The 7308-nt window shown below is 38.6% G+C and overlaps 1 protein-coding gene across 1 annotated transcript in view; it reads left to right on the forward strand.

The window, feature by feature from the left end:
- The window catches only part of ZNF565 (zinc finger protein 565), a 109467-nt gene that overhangs the window by 46009 nt on the left and 56150 nt on the right, over positions 1-7308 (forward strand). The window lies entirely within an intron of this gene.

Here is a 7308-nt window from a genome sequence, read left to right on the forward strand (position 1 = left end):
TTACTGATTTCCAGGTTGTGGGTTATATTATGCCTTCCAAAAAGATATGTTTAAGTCCTAACCCCAATACCTATGAATGTGACTTTATTCGGAAACAGGGTCTTTGCAGATGTAATCAAGCTGAGATCACACTGGATTAAGGTGGGCCCTAAGTCCAATAACTTGTCATAAAGAGAAGTTTTGGACACACAGAGGAGACAAGGGGAATAGGATCATGTGAAGAGACTGGAGTGATGCAACTACAAGCCAAGGAATGCCTGGGGCTACAGAAGTTGTAAGAGGCAAGGAAGGATTCTTCCCTAGAACCTTCAGAGGGAGCATGGTCCTGATCACACCTGTGGGTTTTGGACTTCTAGCCTCCATAACTGTCAGAGAAGAACAAAATACCACAAACTGGTGGCTTATCAAAATATCTGGTGGCTTGTTTTAAGTTTTGTGGTACTTTGCTATGGCAGCCCTAAGAAACAAACATTCCTCAGTGACTGAAAACTTCAACAGCAGTTTTTGAATTTTCTCTCTCTCTAGTTCCATTATCATTATCTGCATGGAAAACTTACCCAATTGGCTTGTCCGCCTCTTCTGTCATATACTTTCACAATGGTAGAGAATAGTAATGAAAGAACACATATCATGTGCATTATAAACTTAAGTTTAAAAAGGGAAAGTATATGTCACTTTCATTTATGCAATCAGATTTGAAAGCTTAAATACTACCAAACTTATTCCAGTAGGACTCCAAATTGGCCAAACAGGAATTCTACAAGGAATGCCATAAATGGACTTTTGTTGTTCACTTTTATTACACAATAAAAGATAGAAAAAATAGACACATTTTTTAAAAGATAGAAAAACTAAAGAAAAGGAAATAACTCAAAATCATCCATAATCCCAGCTATTCAGGATTACTACTCTAACATTTGCTAACCATCCTTCTTCATATTTTATTCTGAACGTGTACAGAAAGTATATTTGTGTAGAAATGTATAGAAATAGTTACTTATTTTACATCTTGTTTTGTTGGCTTCCCTATCACACTGTAGGAAATTATGTATTTCTATTGCACTGTAAAAACACTAGGGCAGTGGAGAAAGTGACCTGAGGGTAATAAAATGTGCAACTTACACATAGCCCTCTGAGAAGGCCAGGCCTGAATGGTTATATATAATTGATGGGTGAGGAAATAGTGCCCTGAGTAGGAAAAGCCAGGTCTAGGCCATGATACAATTTGGGCCAGCTCCCATCTCTTTCAAAGAACTCCATCTCCCATCACTCTAGGCATTCAATAATAAGGGATTAAAAAATGATGGAAATGATCATGAGTTTCTCTTGAGTTGGCTTTGCTCCTGATAGTTTTAAAATACCTGGTTAATTTGTCAATTTCTCTCTGTAGTTCTTTTGTTTTATTAATATTCTCAGGCTATATTATTTAGCACCTACATGATTAGAGTTATATCTTCCTTAGTGAATTGAAATGTTTACTGTTCTCTAGTGACTTTATCTCTAGTAATGTTTTCCTTAAAGACTACTTTGTCTGTTATTTAAATACAACAGCTTTCTCTTAGATACCATTTGCCTGGCATATCTTGTCCTGTATTTTTCACCTTTCTGTCCTTATCTTTTTAGAGATACCCTTGGTAAAATGGCTTATAGCTGCTTTTAAAAAAGAATCCTATTTCATGATCTTTACTTTTAACTGAAAAGTTGAGCCTATTTACATTTACTTGATTAATGATGTACTTAGATTTATTTCTACTATTCATTATGTGGTTTCTACTTATCTCCCATTTTTGTTGTTGTTTCCTCCTCATTTTCCTGCCTTTCTTTGGGTTGGTTTTTTTCCCACTCCATTATTTTCTTCTACTTTAGAAGTTTTCTCTCCCTGCCACCCCTCCCTCCCTTTCTTAGTGGCTACCCTGGTTATTTCAGCATGTACACTTAAATCAGTACATCTGCCATCTTCCTGAAATAAAAGGATCTTACAATGCTTTAACCCAGTAACTCATTCACAAAAGTTTGCGTCTCAAAACTTTAGTTTTTTTGTTAACGCCACAAAACAGACACTATCATGGTTTTATAGTCACTATTCCTTAATAAAAACATTTATATTAAACATCCTTTTGTATAAATATTCAACCCTTGGTATATTTTAGTCTGGTCTCCGGTATTTTCTCCTGTTTTACATATCAACGTATTTTCTACAAGATTCCTGAAGTAGCATTGCTAGGAATTCCCTGGCTGCATATGCTAATTAACACAGCTAATGCAGACGTGCCCTAAAGTTCACTCCTCTAACCATCTGCATTCTCAGTTCTGTAGGATGACAATCTCATTATATAGAACTTTCATTCAATAACACTCTCAAAATTTCATGTGGCAGGATATGTGAATAAATGTCTCTCAAGTCTGATATTCATCTTAGGGTAGAAAAAATCATTAGAGAAAAGCCATCATTAGTATGTTCTGGGTCAACTCCACAATACCCCCTTCCCTGCCCCAGGGCACACAGTTCAAATTGGACACATCTTAGGAATGTCTGAAATGAGGGGTGACTTGAGGAAAAAGGAATTTTTACTGAAAAATTCGAGACTTAATTAAGATATATTTTATTGGGGACCTATGAGCATGCTTCAACACTTCAGTATGAGAGACCTCCTTTATCTCCTCAAATCTTGCACATTCCTTCCTCCGCTTTCATTCTAACCAATTGCATCTGATATTTCACTGAGAAAATACAACTAACCAAACAGAAACTTCCTTTTATTCTCCCCTCCACCAAATTCTCAGATCTGCTTGCACTGACACTTATATTCTCTTCCCTCCTGTTCAGAGAAAGTAACCCAGTTCCTATCAACCACTAACTGGGTTATCTCTGCAACAGCTCATCTTCTTCCGGCCTCCCAAATACTTTTGTCCTGAAGTTACCTTACAGTTTACAAATATACTCTACCCAGCTTTAATAACAAACCAAAACCAAAGAACCAAAACTCCCTTCCTTTATCTCACATCTTCCTCAAACTAACTTGCCTCTGGGCTTCTAGTGAAACACTTAAAGGGCAGTCTACTCGTGCTGCCACTCTTCCTATCTTTACGTTCACCCTTTAACTCTAAGAATGATAAACATTTATCGAGCACTTAACTGTTCTAAGATTTTTTTAAAATGATAATTATTTCTTAATCCTTATAGCTCTATGAGAAGATGATGTACCGGAGATAAGGCAACTGAGGCACAAATGTTACAAAACTTGCAGAAAGCCTCAGAAATAGTGGCAGGAACAGTTTTCAAACCTGATAGCAGAGCCAAGTTCTTATCAATTTACCCTATGCTAAACCAATGTGGTTTATGACCCCCGCAGTCCACCAAAAAGGCTTTTGAACAGGTTTACAGTGGCCTACATACTGCCAAACTTAAAGGACACTGGCTCATCATTTAATTTTGTAGTAAAATCAACAGAATGACCATTTCTATCTTCATATACTTGGTTTCCTTGGCTACTAAGACACCATACTCTAAATAGGCTCCTGCCTCATTAGCATAGGAGATCAGCTGCTTTTCTTTCCTCTGCGTGACTTCTAAACATTGGAGAGTACCAAGGCTCAGACCTAGGCCTTCTTATTTCCTCTAACGACTGTACTTTACCTCAGGAATCTTATCCTATCACCTGTCTTTAATACTATCTGAAGGCTTATGATTCCAAATTCTCTGATTCCCACTTAGTGTCAAACAAGCTTTTGAAATCTAACAAACACACCTCAAACCAATTTTTTTTTTCTTAAAGGAAACTTTTTTTTGGATTTTTTTTTGATGTGGACCATTTTTAAAGTATTTATTGAATTTTTGTTACAATATTGGGTCTGTTTTATGTTTGGTTTTTTGGCCGCGAATCATGTGGGATCTTAGCTTCCCGGATGCATTGGAAGTCTTAACCACTGGACCGCCAGTGAAATCCCTCTCAAACCAATTCTTGATTCTATTTCCTCCCAAACTGCTTCTCCATGGCCCCTAATATCTTAATCAGCTAGCTGTAGAAGTTAAAAGTTGGCATTGTACTTGATGTCTTCCTGTTATCATGTACCTCGTAAGTCCTGTCAGCTCGCCTCCAAGTAAATCTCACAACTCTCCATTTCCATCCATCTCCAATGCAACATCTCTATCCTAAACTCTATTACCTTGCTTCAGTGATTGATTACTCAGCCTCTAAAATGGCCACTCTGCCTCTCTACTCTTGCTCCCATTTCAACCCACTCTTCACAAAACATCAAATGATCTCGTCAAAATGTCAATCGTACTGCCACACTCAAGTCTCCTTTGGCAGATTCTCATGGCGCTTAATAAATCAAGTCTTTGACGCAATGGCCTATGACCCTTACATTATATGCTACATGGCTGTATCTTCAGCCACATCGTACACTTCCCCTGCCTCCCAGCACACACAAGAGCACTAGTAAGATCTTAAGAGGGCAGCAGCATGTTGTTTTGATATTCATCATGTATCTATTAAATGGCATGCAACAGGTAGTAGGCAAATTATTCGCCAAAGTTTGCAAGCGCCATCTCTCCCACCTATTACACTGAAGTTGTCACAAAAAGCCGTAACTTGCTTTATAGTCTTAGCTCACCACTAAATAGATACAAAACACTAAGCTTCTCACTTACCTCTCATTTTTTCTAGATATAAAATGGAGAAATAATACTCTACTACCCAGTGGAGCTGCTGTGAAGATCATCAGCTCTCAAAGTGTGGCCCCTGGCACAGCAGCACCTGGGAACCTGTTAGAAATTCAGCCCCCATCATGCCAGATTTACTAAATCAGGAACTCTGGAAATGGGACCCAGCAATAAACCCTCTAGGTGATTCTAATGTACACTGAAGTTTAAAAATTTAGATGAAGACACTGGGGAAAAAAATAGAGCTAAATAAATGCCAGGTTATGTTGTTATTACTGCCTTGTATGACAAAATGGTGTTTATTATGCACCAGTGGTAAAGAGTAAAATTACAAAGTCAGGTTTTTCATAAAATAACTTGTGTTGGCTCATAGTATTTTAAACACAGAACACCTTAAACATGAAATACATACACAATATGTAAGCAAGGAAAGCAGAGATAGTATTGCTTAAATAACAGATATAACTAAGGAATACCTGAAACAGTAGATGAAAGGTTATCACTGAAAATTAGGATACTTGAGATTTTGTTGGGCTTGGGGCAAGGATAAAGGTTTTATGGTCCCTCACATGGTTTGGGTATAAGGTAGCTATTAATGTGTATCCTGGCAACGTGGGCAATGTGGGAGTAACCACAATTTATCTTATAAATCTTGAGTAACAATGATTCAGGTTTCCAATAATCTGGTCACTTGTATCTATTAGGATGGAGTAAGACAGATGTACTTAGGAAGTTCAGGTCATCTGCCTCCTGACATACTAAAATGACGATTCTAATTTTCAGATTCAACTCCCCTCTATGGGTCAACACTACCAGCCAAGCTGGACGGGGGTGAGGGGTATCCCAAGCCACAGTCAACAGACACATTAAGGTATCCTCTTGGTTTTGTCTTAGCGTCAGGCTTTACTTACTGTGTTGAATCCAAAGCTGCCAGAACACAGGAGCAGAGTTAAGAGCTAAGTGAAGCATGTGAGATTAAGGAGAAAAAAGTAGTTCAGGAAAATGCCTTATGGTTAAATTTTTTTTTTTTCGTGGTACGCGGGCCTCTCACTGCTGTGGCCTCTCCCGTTGCAGAGCACAGGCTCCAGACGCGCAGGCTCAGCGGCCATGGCTCACGGGTCCAGCCGCTCCGCGGCATGTGGGATCCTCCCGGACCGGGACACGAACCCGTGTCCCCTGCATCGGCAGGTGGACTCTCAACCACTGCGCCACCAGGGAAGCCCTATAATATCCTTTTTAAAAAGGGGGTTGTGGAACTTCATACTAGAAATGACTAAGACTCATGTATTTAAGTCATGGTCATTCCTCCAAAATGGCTAAAAAAAGATACACAGTAATGTTGTGGCATTTAACTGAGTTTAAGAGTTTATTTTTTATTTTTTTGTCTGTACCGCATGGCATCCGGGATCTTAGTTCCCCAACCAGGGATTGAAGCCTGCACCAGGGATCGAACCCATGCTCCCTGCATTGGAAGCACAGAGTCTTAACCATTGGACCACCAGGGAAGTCCTTAAGAGCTTTCTAAAAAGCAGTTTAAAAAGTCAACCTCAAATGCTGTATTGCTGATGTTCACCATTCAAGAAAATCTTAAAATATTTATATAAAGTTACATTGTGATGAGGGACTAAATAATAAGTACCTTCAGGAAGGACTGGTTTACACAATAGATTTCTGCCCAGAGTCTGAACCACTTTTTTCATACCTATCTCATCCTCTCCACCTTTGTAAAAGAAACAGTAACTTGATGGGAAGAATCCCTTCACAGTGTATATGTATATCAAATCCTCATGTTGTACACTTCAAATATCTTACAATTTTACTTGTCAATTATACCAGAGTAGAGCTGGAAAAAACAAACAAAAAAGGTGTATTTGTCAAAGCAGGGGGAGGAAGGAAATAATCTGCAGGTTAAAACTGAGATCCAGGTGTTGGCATTTAACTCAAATTGTGAACATTCTGGGAAGTTGAATGGTTTCTTTTTTTAAAAATGAAATAATCGGGCTTCCCTGGTGGTGCAGTGGTTGAGAGTCCGCCTGCCGATGCAGGGGACACGGGTTCATGCCCCGGTCCGGGAAGATCCCACATGCCGCAGAGCGGCTGGGCCTGTGAGCCATGGCTGCTGAGGCTGCGCGTCCGGAGCCTGTGCTCTGCAACGGGAGAGGCCACAACAGTGAGAGGCCCGTGTACCACAAAAAAAAAAAAAAAGAAAGAAAGAATCAAAACCTTTACTTTTAATGCATATGCTGTTACCATGGAAATTTACAGGACAGGAAAATGGTCATTCCAAAGTCAGTTTATCTGAAAAACACAAATTATATGAAGTCTGTGTCTGTATCCTTATTTAAACTAAATGTTCTTAAAAATTCCTAAGCTCAAATGATGTCACAAAATAGTGTCAGAAATGTGTAGACCATATAGTGTACACTATATCGTGTAAAAATAAATTAAAACAGATTTGGATTATGCTGTCATTTTAAATTTTAATAAAATAGATAATTTCATACTACATAGAGAGCAAGTCCATCCACTCATTGATAAAATTTTAGAAATATTTTCTATAAAAAGTTTAGTAGCTGATTGCGAATGAATCCATTAGAACATGATTTCTATAGGTACAGTGTTCCCATCCTCACCCCCATTCT

The sequence above is a fragment of the Mesoplodon densirostris genome, chromosome 19, assembly GCF_025265405.1.
Source record: "Mesoplodon densirostris isolate mMesDen1 chromosome 19, mMesDen1 primary haplotype, whole genome shotgun sequence".
In the NCBI taxonomy this organism is placed as follows: Eukaryota; Metazoa; Chordata; class Mammalia; order Artiodactyla; family Ziphiidae; genus Mesoplodon; species Mesoplodon densirostris.